This window comes from Labrus bergylta, chromosome 20, assembly GCF_963930695.1.
Source record: "Labrus bergylta chromosome 20, fLabBer1.1, whole genome shotgun sequence".
In the NCBI taxonomy this organism is placed as follows: Eukaryota; Metazoa; Chordata; class Actinopteri; order Labriformes; family Labridae; genus Labrus; species Labrus bergylta.
The window spans coordinates 15,368,702-15,382,558 of NC_089214.1; the positions used below are offsets into that span (position 1 = coordinate 15,368,702).

Below are 13,857 nucleotides of genomic sequence, written 5' to 3' on the forward strand. Positions count from 1 at the left end.
TGTGACTCATGAACTTAAAATTCCTCACATTCCTAAAAGTTGTAAAACGCCGTTTGGATTTCGGTCCATTTCAAGAGGTGAGCTGATTTATCAATGCGTTGACTTGAATAGTGTGAGGGCTTTTAATTGGGAATGTTCCAGATGAATACAGGGAACTGGGCCATGAGACTTCAAACACACACACTGGTCCGAGTCTCTTTTGGTCTTTCGATGGTTGGTGATTTACGGTTCTGAAACAGATATTCAAATATGAAAAACCATTGAGTTCCATTTAAAAACCAATAATAATATATGAGGTGATTTTTTTTTCTTTGTGGTCAAAAAAGGATGAGCAAAAGTTTAAAATGGTTTGATTGTCATAGTCTTTTTAAAAAGAACAAAAAAAAATAGACAGTAACAAAAAAAGTCAGTTTTGTCTTGTGTAAGACAGCTCGTTTTTCAGATTTTAAAGGGGCTTTAAAAGCTTGTAACTTTCAGAAATACCTTGTTGTTAGTGACACCGCTGGCTGTTAAGTGAACTGCACCAGAAATATATCGCTCTCACTTGCTGGCACGCTTACACATTAGCATGCTAACACAACAATGCAGCACGAGTTGTTTTGGTTTCATGCTGGCGCTCGAGTGCGACATCTGCTGGATCAAAAAAAAAATCGCATATTCTTCCTTTGAACTACATAAACTACAGTTAGCTGCTGTTTCTCTCTAAGTCGGAGAGAGGAGGAAGTTGCTAATGCGCAGAAAACTTTGATTCCGTGGTGCTTTTGTGCTGAAAAACTGCTTGCAAGAAATGCAAGTTATTTATTTTCTACGTTTTCAGAGAGGCTAATTTCTTCTTTACAACTAAAATGTGTTGTTTTCATTTCAAGCGATGCTTTGATTTCAGTTCGAAATATTCGATAAATACCCACATAATAGTTAATCAGATATGTACTCTTTCAATAAAGAATAATATCCCAGCTTTAATAGTTGAGCATATTTACAGTAGAGAGCATGTCAGTGAACTGTAAGGGCAAAAATCTAAATAATCGTTCATTAATCGTAATCGAGGTAAAATGTTCAATTAATCTTGATATTGATTTGAGGTCATATCGCCTACAAGAGACATCTATTTCTATTCAATTCTATTCAACTGTAATTTTATTCAACATTATAATTTTGCCCTGTTTGTATCTCCTGGGCTGCAGGACGTGATTTCATTGTTCTTGTTATCATCACACACAAAACCACTTATACCTGACTTAAGGCCTCTTACATGTTGAATACAGGGATCATATCACATCAAAAACTGAGTATATATTTGCATCTTCAGGGTTATAAACCCCCTGGAACAACATGACAACTGAGAAGGTTGACGGAATTGCTTCTTTCAAATATATAGTTCATCGTATTCTCTTATATTTTGTGACATCTCAGAGTTTTTTTCTCAGAAGTGTTGTTCTTCCTGGCCTGTAACACACCTCTTCACCACATCCATCCATCTACCTCTTAATTCCCTGGCTGGCTGATTGGCAGCGGTAAAGCCCGGCTGCTGACACACTGGTCCAGCTGCTACCGTTGAGAGGGGGGGGGGGGAGGGGGGGGGGGGGGATTAAAGCGACCGGTTCACTCTGTACCATCCCATTCTTCCTCTCCGCTCTCTATCCCTCCATCATTTCATTCATTCAATCCGCCGTTGTCACGCAATCTGAGACTCCACCCCTCCAGCCCCACCAACACACACACACACACTGCACGTCTATGTACATGTGCACAGACTAACGCACACATGGACTCATCTGGGTGAGTTTGGCAGCCTGTGAGAAACAGTGATATGAAATCACTGCATGGAGGCTGCTGGGAAAGAAGTCCTATACTATCGGTATCAAATCATTCAATACATCAAGGTAACCCCCAAAAATCTGTTCATCAAGTACCCCTTTTTTTTTTGCAGTGTATTCTTAATCCAAACCACAACTAACAGTATTTCAAGTCTGCAACACGATCAAGTGATGTAAAGTGCGCACTTTGTCCAACAGTCTTTTTAGATTTCCTAAAATCATTTCGGGATTACTCAAAGTCACTTCTGGGAACTACAGCAGTGCTGACTGTTGATTCAACAGAGCGTTCATCACTCAACCTGACACTTTAAATACAAGCATGTTATTACATGCTTATGAAGCACTGAGTAATGGTTTAATGTGAATTCAGGCTTTATATCGCTCTCAGACACCCTTTAGTTCATGGCTAACTCTGGTACAGCTAAGAACACTGTCCACGTCAAAATAATAACTAAAATAAATTCAGAGTGCTGTTCCAAGGAGTGATATTTACTCCCCTGTGACGTTTCACTTTCATACAAACGTTACAGAGGAGTAATACCATCTTCAGAGGTATGTAACAGAGGCGAGACATTATCAGCGGAGCCAGCGGGGGAGCGCAGCGCTGTGTGTGTGGCATATCTGACTGTGTTTGTGTGTGTGTATGTGGAGCACCCCCTGTCAGAGGTGGGGGGCGAACAATTGATTTATGTAAAAATCGAGATTCTTATTTTCTGAGAATTTTAATAGATTTATAATTTCCATGGACACATCAGACATGTTGGTGCAGGAGCTGGGGATCGAACCCCCCCAACCTTCCGATAAGAGAGGCTACCACATGAGCCACAGCCGCCTACCACCATGTCTGGTGTATTTTGCTACCAGTTTATGTGATGTTTTAAATGTTCCCTTTTTTGTTCTTGGTATCCATTTAGCATTAGGCAGAACCTCAGTCAACGTAAAACTACTTGCTGTTTTAATTAGACAGACACGTTATTTGCAAAGGTTCTAAATGTATTTGGACCAGCTTGTCAAACCAAGCAAAAATAATCACCTGTTATGTTCTTTTAACACTTCTTTTCATTTTTAAACCTTGAACTAAGCCTTACCCAGAAACCGATAAGCTTCTATATACAAATGGTATTGACTGTATCTTTTAAATGTTGGTTTACAATAATGCCTCTGCACTGTAGCTCTGAGATACCCTTGAACAATATACAGTAAGTCTGATAAGGACAGTTTATATGTTCTGATGGAGAAAAAAACAAACAATTAATCTAAAAACAGAAAGTTACTGAGAACAAATGGACTAATTATAAAAGTTACTCATCAGGTCTAAATGTACATTATTTGTAGGTTTCACAGATTTTTCTAATTGTGGTTGGCTAAACAATTTATCTATTTTTTTAGAGAAGTAATCAGTAGAGGCTGCCCTAGATTTAATTTGTGTCCACTTAGTAATCCAAGCTCTGCATTAGAACACAACATGTAGGTTAATGGCCTTTATATAAAATCAATAATCTGTGATGAATAATTCACTGATGCCAGAGAGACTAATCAGAGAATCTTTTTCTCGTTTTCCTGGAAGGGGTTAGACTTTTCTCATGACTTAGATGTTTTTGGAGGCTTAGCGACAATAATAATAGATTTATTTGGCTGTTACTTCATTTGAAGTAATTCCTTACAAGCCTCTGCAACTGGCTCATGCTGCAACAAGTCATTTGACGAAAGACCATTCGCTGTTTGGACGGGTCTGAATAACGGGCCACAGCCTGACTTTTCTTCTCCTGACCATTTGCTCCCCCGCCAACAGACTTGGCCGAACATTCACTAAACATATATCTCTAATAATTACACGTGTCGGACGGTTGTCGGGGAAACACAGACGGTGTTATTTGAGTTGGTGCAAAACAGCTGAATCACGGCCAAGCTGATAAATGGAACTAAAGGCTCTACAACACAGTCATCAATGAATGAATCACTGTTTTTACAGCCACATTGATTTCACAGTAAACAACATTACCGAAGGCACCAACCCTATTTAATGCTGTTGGGACTATTGATCACTTCAGATCGTAAACGCTCTTCCTGGGTCAAGTTGTCTCGTACACAACAGCTCACTAATTACACAGTCAACCTGTCCTATAAAATGAAGCAGCTATGGCCGCAGTCAGAGAAGAAGGCTGAGTCGACATCGTGTGGTTATTTTTCCCATAATGCTAATAGTGTGACCCTACCCTAACGCTAACCAAAAAAAAGAAAACCCACATAAATGATATATTTGGACATTGATATTAAATCACAACTGACTTTTTACAGCTGGACAGTTATTTGCGGCGCTCCACCAGCTATAGAGTGTTCACTCACTGTACATTAGGAGGAGGTGTTCTGTGTCTAAGATATCCAACAACATCAAAAAAAATGTTGTGAGACTTTGCCGTCAACATCTTCCTCTGCTTTGGAGGACAACACAAGCGTTCATTCACCCCTCAGCTCCACTCAATTGTTTTCCATTTTTTAAGAGGGCGTCCACTTTTACCAGCTCAAACAAAGCTCAGCAGTACTAAATGGAAGAGATGGGAAAAAAAAAATCGAGATTCTTATCATCTCAGATTTTAAATAGATAACATAACTTCTAAAAATCGATTCTTTTTTTGGACCCATCAGTCACTCCCTGCTAAGTGCTAAAGCTAGCTCTTCAACTCAGTAGAATGCCAAATGGATGAGAAAGATATTCAGCCAGTCCCACAGATGACTGGAGTAGATCCTAATTCAAAAATAGATTTGAATAATGAATCCAGAATAGTTTTGAATTGAATGAATTTGAAAACAGATTCTGAATCGAATCGTGACCTCAAGAATCAAAATCGAAATGGAATCGAATCGTGAGACACCAAAAGATTCCCAGCCCTACTAAATGGGCGTGCACTTTCACATGCAAGCAAAAATCTTCACACCCGTATTGAGTAACAAATGTTTATCAGCCTCATCATTGATCATGATCTCATATTGTGATCATTTTATCGGCTGGTTTAATTTCAATAAACAAGTACCACTTAGAAGATGTGGGAGTAGCTTAAACAAAAGTGAAGCATCAACTCCTAAGGCTAATAATACGGCCCCTGTCCCAGATTAATCTGCCCTCAGCATTGTCTGGCAGGGCAGGCGCAAATGGCTGATGGATTTCCTCTGCTTCCTGATTCCTAGACGGACTCTGGGATGAAGCAGCCTGCTGACCTTGAATAGAGGATCCTGCTTCAGCTTGGGTGTCAGGATCAGCAGCTTCAGCTGCACCCCAGATTTAACCCTGACTACTCCTTGACCTGGAAATCTCCCAAACAAGGTTCAATGTACAAGGTAGTCAAGTTACAAAAGGATATCTGCTGACTTTTCTTAGCATGAGTTATGGCTCAATAACAATTAAGAGAAAAGAAGGAAAGCACAGTAGATTATCCGTCAGTTTGTTCTTCGGTGGAGAGTCAATAGCTCACAGTTTCAGTCAATTGACATTCCACAGGTTGGAAGGAATTCAGGATCTCCAACTCTCCAACTGAGTAACTCTGAGGAACCTGTCTGATCACCTAAATACTTCCTCCCTCCCTTCCTTCCCCTCCTACCATGCACATTGTTTTCTGACTCACCCCTTCCTTCCAATATTTCTTAGTCCATCTGTACTCTTTCCTCTCTGGATTCTAATATTAACGATTGTGAAGAATATTCTTATGGATACAGAAACACACACACAATCAATGATGGTTGTTGCCTTAAAAATTTAACACCCTTCCAATTGTATCATCAGTATGACTATGAATGGACTACAGTATGGCAGAAAGAGCTCACATGCAAGCGTCAATAGGCTTGGTGACCAATGACCTACAACTGTCAAGTCAACCTTTTCATTTTTAACGTTTATATTTAATTCAAAACATTGCCAGTTTGATGGTGTTCTTTCTATATCAGGAATAAAAGAAACACCAAAGGCTTCCTGAAAGCTAAGATGTTTTTAGATCCCTTCATAAGTTGATGGAAATGTCATTTACCTGTTGCTCTTTTCAATGTTTGGAATCAGTCAACTAAATAAAAATTGACATTTGTAGAAGAAAGGGAGAAGAAGGTCACTAGTTTTCCTATCATTGTTAACATTTGTGTTGAGTGGTGGATATATATCTTGGGAAACGTCATGTCCTTCCCGTGTCCTCTACTTTCAAATTTCTTATAATTTCTTATTACTATAATAAAGGGAAAGCTGGGGGTCGGATACACAAGACTACAGTCCTTGTCGCAGCTGCTGTGGGTTCCAATCCATACCCCAACTCTCTCCTTCCAACATTTCCTGTCTCCTTTCAGCCGTCCTATCCAAACACCGTATATAAACAATGGTGAAATCCATGGCGCTTGCCATTTTGGAAATGCTGACTTTATCAAAAGTTTGGCCAACCTAACAACAGGTAAAGAGATGGAGCTGAGGCGGGCCTTAAGCCTCCTGGCACTCAGCTAAAACGAGACCACTTGCAGTTAGATCGGTCACAACACTATTTTGCATTACTCGTATCCTTCGTGAAATCAAAACAGGAGTTTGCCACTTGGTCCTACATCCAATAAAGACAAAAATGTCCCAAACATAAAAAAAAATATGGAAAAGCTCCACTATTGTAAAGACCAACGTTTTCTATTTTAAAACCATGACTCACACATAGATGGTTATACATCCCAGTGCCATTAGTTTCTCTTTTTGTCACTTTGTTTGGAAGGGATTGTTAAAAACTATTGGTGTGCAGTATGGACCAAAGAATAACCCATTTAAGTGTTTAGTGGGTCCGAATCTGAATCCATCCATCCATTAACTAAACTGCTAATCCCATTCAAGGGTCGGAGGGAGCTGGAGTCGATCAAAGCCTACATCAGGCATGAGGCCTAGCTCTGAACAACATGGACAAAATCACAACATCAGTGTCTATGGTGATGTGAAGGTGTTAAAATATGACATAACAGAGAAAAAGAGCAAAAATATTTCCTCTCAAAAATAGAGATTCAATTTAGGCAGGATTAAATAAAAAGAGGGTCCATTTGATCATCCTTTAAATGGCAAAAATACTGCAGAAGTGGAGTTACATTGTGACAAAACAAGTCATTCCACAGAGTTTCTAAACAGATAATGTAATTCTCTGCTGTCGGTGAAAAAGAGTATCTAATTATATCTGTGCAGTTTTTTTTTTTTTTTAACAATGATTGAAATTAGGGCTGCACTACTAATCAAATTATTTAAGAAACTGTGGTATGGTTAAGTGCAATGTCAAAATCCCAGAGGTATTAAGAGGTATACTTTTTCTGGTAAAGGTAGAATGTGTGACAGAAAAACATTCAGTTTAAGTGGCAGCTACATACTGTGCAAACATTTAAACGTCATCAATTAAAACATGGCACAGCACTTGTAAAACTCAAATAATCACCATGTATGATATAGTACACGTCTGAACAGGACAACAGACGCACTTGTGTTGTCTTACAACTGAAGCAAACTCTACCCCGGAGCACATTTCTAAGTTTGAGTTCCAAGGCTGTGTTTTATTTCCATTCACTTTTGGTTTCATGGGCAACAAAATGAACACCTACTCCACCAAATCTGCAATTACAGGCCTTAAACAAAGCCTTCTTTTAAAGCTTAATCCCTGACATTAGATATCGGCCAACATGCTTAATTGATCATTTATCCAATTTGACCTGAAGGTGGGTCATTTGCGAGCACAAATACGTATTCAGCTTCACTGAATGCCATGCATAACTAGTGAGAATCACTTTTGAGTTCACTTTTGTTTGTTTAGCATTGGTTACAACATTTAGCTGAAGGCTATGGTTAAGTCTGAGATCACCTTTGCAGATCAGAACACTCAGGTTTTTTTTTTTTTTTTTTTAACCCTATAATCAAAACTGCTCCAAAACAATACAACTAGTAGTTTAATACATTGGCAAGCAGTTTTGGTAATAGGCCTGCTCAGGATACATTATGAAAGGTGGAGTTGCCTACAGTTGTAATGCTGCAGAACGAGAAGGGATGAATGATGCTGATGAATTCATAAAATAGTGATAAATATAACAGATGTTCCTCTGTTTTTAGTCATTTTCATCACAGGAAATATTTTTCTCCCAGTGGCACCAGTCATACTGTTACTTCTATAAATTGCAGTAAATGCTTTTCAAGGCGGTCTAATCAGTCCAAACTTCAGATTTTGTCCTTTGCCTCCTATTGTAACAGCCTGACAACACTTGATAGAAATACTTAGGATCTTGTACCTCCCTAAACATTGAAGTCCATTGGTCGAAAAAGGGTCTCATTTTAATAAGCCCTGTTTGTGGAAGGACAGTCCGGAAATTGTCAACAAAAGCCGTTTGCAAACATGCACTCCTGAAATTATCGAAGTCATTTCAGGAGAACTGTTCCGGATATTCTCCTGACCTGGCTGTTCACATATGCACCTATCTCTGTCAGACAGGAGGGGGAGGGGTCTCCTCAGGTAAGATGTGGCTTTTAAAAAAACAATGCGGAAGTAGCAGATGAAGCAACAGAGTCAGCTGTACGATGCTTTAATGAGAATATATGCCTTTACATCAATGCTACGTGTAGTTGGGCGGAATCACACTGTCAATATAAGACGGGAGAAGAACATACTGAGAGACAGAAAAAAGTAATGCAGCCATTTAATTACGAGCATGAGATCGTAGTAGCCGTAAGTATACACTCTACGCAGCATGCAGCAAATACTAGGGGTCTGGCAGGAGGAACTCCAGGTGAAGTCCCAGTGAAGAGTCGGCTGTTTGCGTTCAGACTTACAACTCCTCCTGGAAATATCCAGAGTACTTCTGGAGATTTCTGCAGTGTGAAAACCCTGTAAAGGGCTTATTGATGAGAAGAGTTTTCCTCAAAGTTAACAGAATTCAATTTGCTGAAACTTGTCTGTTGTCTTTTTGACCAATCTGTAACGTTACCTCACCGTGCTTGTGATATAGTCTGCAGAAGAAAAAGTAGGAAGATGTACCGTCCAAGCACAGCACGGGTTCAAGAACAGCAGTTGTAAAAAAAGGTTTGACGCAACGTGACCGAGACCTCTCGCAACCCTTCTTCACAGGTAAGTAAGTTAGCCAGCTAGAAGAGACGAGCCAGGCTAAAGCCAATTAAACGGGCCTAAAGAAACCATCATGTTATAGAGGATCAAACTGGACAGGGATGCTGCTATGATAGGCTGAAATTAATTTCCAAAGTCAGTGTGCCCCGGAAACACTTTGAGAAACCAACCCTTTTGCCAATGCATTGCCGTTAACAGGTTTGCTTTGTGCATGCACTCGCAAAAATCAAACAGTTTTTTTGATAGGCTCATTATTTTAGTTTTGGAATTCAATATAATGTAGCAATAATCCCTGGAACTCAAAAGCAATAAAGCATATAAGTCATCTAATGGCTTCAACACATCATTTTTAGGGGTTATTTTTCCTTCATAGGTAGCCTTGTTTCTGGAGACATGCTGTACATGACTGTGTGTGTGTTTTCTCTCCTCCTAAAGAGAGTGTTTTGGTAGCTGGAAGAGAACCAGCTGAGGGCAAACAGAAATTTCAGGTGGGGCTTGATCCATAAACAGAAACAAAGCATGTCTTTTTTTTTTTTTTTTTTTTTCCATTCTTTCATCTCTGTATTTGCCAAAACTGTTCACAGAAATCTGCAGCTCTCCAGTTCACTCCAAGGAGAGCTGCTTCATGACTGAGAGCGACTCCCGTGACATGCTTGATAACCGTCAACCCCCTCCGGCCTAATACCTGATCACTTTGTCAGGCTTACAGCGACGCAACAAGCAACGGGACGTTTTAGGGATGCGATTGGATCAGGTCCATAATGAATTCAGGGCCTTAGATCCGTCCCACCTCTTATTTCCCCACGCGGTAATCTGCCTGCGGGAGGATTGGAGAATAATCTGGATAGAAGGAGGGAGAGACAGGGAGGGAAGGAGAGAGAGGGAGAGGGACAATCCTCTCTGCTGTGATTCCCCTTTATATCATCGATTTCTGTGGCACAATAATGTTGAATTTCAGGTTGGTGTTTGGTGTGGTTTTTTTTGTACCACTGGGAAAAACCTGTACTTTGAAACACAAAGCAAAAAAAAACATTTGAGATCATTATGAAATCAAATGAAAAAACTGACAGACAATATAAGTTATCAGGGAGTATTTTTCATAAGAGTTTTGGGATGCAAATAGGCCTTGGTGGTATATCAAAACTATCATTTATCATAAATAAGCTACATCATATCGTGATCATTTCTGGAGCCCGACCAATTAATCGGCCGGCCGATAATATCAGCCGATATAAGATTATCCAAGTATCTGCTAATTTTGTCGCAGATACGCATCAACAGATTACTAGATTTATTCTCCAGTCAAATAGCATTTCATTTGAACATTATTGAATTACACTAGCAGTTCTTTCTCTGGCCGTCACCAGCAGAATGTGCTCTGGATTTAAAAAAGCATTATCACTCTCCAAAGTGTCATGCACATACATGCACAGTTACTTTCCACTTGAGGGATCATCTTGTCTTACATCTTTTTCCAACAGTGTTTCAGCGATCAACGCTACAAATGTGTATATCTATATCTATCACTACAGATCAAACATAGGTCTAAGAAAAATATCGCACGATATATCGGTATCGGAATTTTTTTCTCTCCCCAATGTCGATATCAGTATCGGCCCCAAAAATCCCATATCGGACAAGCCAGGATGTGCAAGAGGATGCCATTAAGAGGGGTTGTTGTTTGCACCTTTGAAATTACGAGACGATGAAAACGAAACACAAACGAACTCAAGTTAAATTCCCGAGCTTTCTCCTGAGCTTAAGCATTTCATTGTTGTATCAAATAACTTTGGCGATGAATCCACTATAACTAGGTTGTTGCAAACGATATGAGTGTACATTTTCAGTTGCAGCTCTGAACGAACTAAACAACTTTTCTTTAGATTAGTACTATCCTCCAATAGCAACACAGCCTACTTACTGTAAAATGTAACTTTTTTTAGCTTGTGCACTCATTACAAGGGAATGGCCTGCAGTGATAAGAGCTGTAGCCAAGGTGACAGCGTGAGAACATATCTGAACGTCTTCACATTGATGTGTCTCATCAGGCTGCATTGACAACGACAGAGCAAACCAGTTCAAAGTGAAGGGGATATGAAGGGGTCTATGCATGCACAGGAGGCCCACATGCAGCTCAACTACGGAGTGTGATATAAATACACATAACAACACAAAGAGCTCTGCAGGTCACTCCTTGAGTCCTTACTCATTGAGAAGGGACAGATCCAAAACAGACATACTCAGGCTGGCTTGCATAACTTCGCTCCTCCGTGTACTGTGACAGTGCAACTTCTCCGAGCTCCATGCTGCCTCAAGGGCTGCTGGGTACGTCAGAATCTACACACACACACACACACACACACGGCTGCACGTGAACTCAGCAATGGTATGGCAAACCAGAGGGAGAAAGTGACATTTAAAAGCGTGTACAACCAAACAGACTTCCAGGAAAGTCGCAAACTACTGCCTGTAGCTACATTATTTTTTAGAAGGGTGGTGGGACGATTACTACTGCGCACTACGGCGAGAAGCTTTTGGAAAGGGAAGAGTTTCCGAGGAGCACCTGAAGGCAGCATTATCCTACACCAGTGCACCGTCGCCGTGATGCGTGCCGTGAGATCACTCATCCAAAATCAGCGTCACTTCACTGCTACAAAGACCACGCCTGTCCGCGCGCTAACTCGGGGCCCTGTGCAAAAACAGCGCGTGGCACCACGCACGTGAGGAAAAACTCAACATTAGTATTTTGACTTGACTCACCGTTAGTTGTCTGTGTTTTTTTTTTTGACAGTTTGTCTGGAGTCTCCGAGCGTCGCTGTCACCGCTACGATCCGCCCACCCGAGTGTGAACTCCTCTGGCCTCAGACTAACGTGCTCCTCCCCCCCGGAGAAAACTCTCCTCCAATCAGGGCGCAGTTCTACGGACAAGCACCCACGGGATCCAATGAAATCTAGGCTACGCTCTGAGTGACACGGCTATTGTCCAATCGTATGTTAGACATCCTGGGCAGGCCCTTCGTCGTCACAAGTGTACTTTTGACAGACACCGTGTACATACAATGGAGAACTTTTGACTCCTTTTACGGGACGGGTCCGGTCCAATCGCGCGGGAGGAACGGACTCTGCATACGGACAAGGCCCAGGAAGACGTCCTAAAACCGCCCAGATGACTGGAATGTCACCGGGATGACAGAAGTTAGTTATTATAGAAAATGCATGCTCCTCCAAAAGCCAGGAATTACACTTGTGTTACAGACGGGAATCGTAGTTTAGTCTATATCAGTCTTTAAATGATCAAGTCCTCACCGGATCATTACTTTTTTTAAGCCATTAATGTGCTTCCATGTTGCATTCACTTCCATTACACTTGTTAAAATTAAGTCATTTCGGATGGGTTAGACCGAAATCTGAAAACATTTTATCGTTATTAATTATCTAAGGTATTGAGTCTCAGTTGTTCACTTCATCCAACTAAGACGAACCTGAGATAGAAAATCAAAACGAAAGAAAAAAAATTCAAAATGGTTCAACCTTACAGATAAAGGTATAGAGTGACACCTAGTGAAATAAATGCCAAACAGCAGCCTCTTTTGTCTCGATCTTTGTTTTGCCCAATCAGCCTGTTTAGTCTTTCGATCAGTATCTAAATCTCCATTTGTCACCATTCATAACAAACTAACCAACCTTGGGTGACATGTTTGAAACTGGCTGGAGAGAGATCATAAAGGAAACTCACACAATGCACAATTCATTATTCACGTATAGGCTATGTCCTGTAAGCTTTTCTCTTATTATTTTTTTCCTATTTTAGTCATGGTAATGTCGGGCTCTTACAAGCCTAGAAGGAATAATTAGCATCATGGGCCAGAGGGGCTCATTTATGTCATAGATGAATGTGTTAGACAGTTCAAATAGCTCATACAAATGTCAAGCACATTTCGTTTTTCTACCATAGACAGTGGTGTAGTGGTGCCTGAAGAATTCATTTATACCCCAAATGCTGTTTAAAAGTGGCCCGTCCAGCAGAGTACAAACGGCCTGTCTTATAAACAGTGACATGTAAGACTCCTCTGCATATTTAGTCAGTTTAGAGACGGAGTAGGGAGGGTCATTCCTCTAAAATCTTGCAGCATGTTGTACTATTGAATATTGTCAATCAATCAATTGTGTGAATCAGAGGGGGTTGAGAAATGGGTATACTCTGAATACATGCCTGCACTGCATCACTTCTTATAGACGTTTTAAGAGTATTGAGTTATATAGAGTGTTTCAGTTTTAATGCCTCGAGTTTGGTATATCTGACATTGATATCTTGGTCTCCTGGTCGCAATTTCACAAATTAATGCTGAAAATGTTTCTTGAGTTGATAAATTATAAATCAAGAGGGTAAGTGGGTTCATTATCTTACAGACTTTCATACAATCTGTCTTTCTTTTTGCATCCAGTGGAGTCGCCCCATGCTGGCAATAACAAAGAATGCAGGGATGAGGCACTTTCATTGGCTGAACTTTTCAGACAAGGAGGCTGCGTCCAATTCTTACACAGTATATTACGACCTGACCCTGTAATATAAATGCATAGACCACAATAGAGCCTGAACTCATATTTATTTTCATCGTCTTCACATATTACTCTTTGCAAAGTGTAGATCTTGCCCTTCAGAACTTTAGAATGAGAAATGGTTAAACTGCAAAATCCCTCCAGAAAATGACTTGATGTAATTCAAAGGGTACTGTATGTCTCTGCCCAGAGACTTGTTGTCTGCTAACGGATCCGTTAACACTTTAAAGTGTTTCGGATCCATTTGCAAGACACTGTAAAATGATGTTTTTGTGGGGTTTTCTGTGAAGCATCAGGAGCTGTAGTGTTTTATTATCGTGAGTATTTCTGTCTTGGAATGTTTCTTGGGCCATGTGGAAAATGTTAAAGGGAGGAAGTTG

The 13,857-nt window shown here is 40.4% G+C and overlaps 1 protein-coding gene across 9 annotated transcripts in view; it reads right to left on the bottom strand.

The window, feature by feature from the left end:
- The window catches only part of LOC110002414 (microtubule-associated protein 4), a 118,320-nt gene extending 106,525 nt beyond the window's left edge, over nucleotides 1-11,795 (bottom strand). For all 9 annotated transcript variants that reach the window (XM_065948654.1, XM_065948656.1, XM_065948660.1 and 6 more), the window contains exon 1: nucleotides 11,678-11,795. The gene's annotated coding sequence lies outside the window, so the exon portion shown is untranslated. The remainder of the gene's footprint in view (nucleotides 1-11,677) is intronic.
- Nucleotides 11,796-13,857: the final 2,062 nt, after the last annotated feature.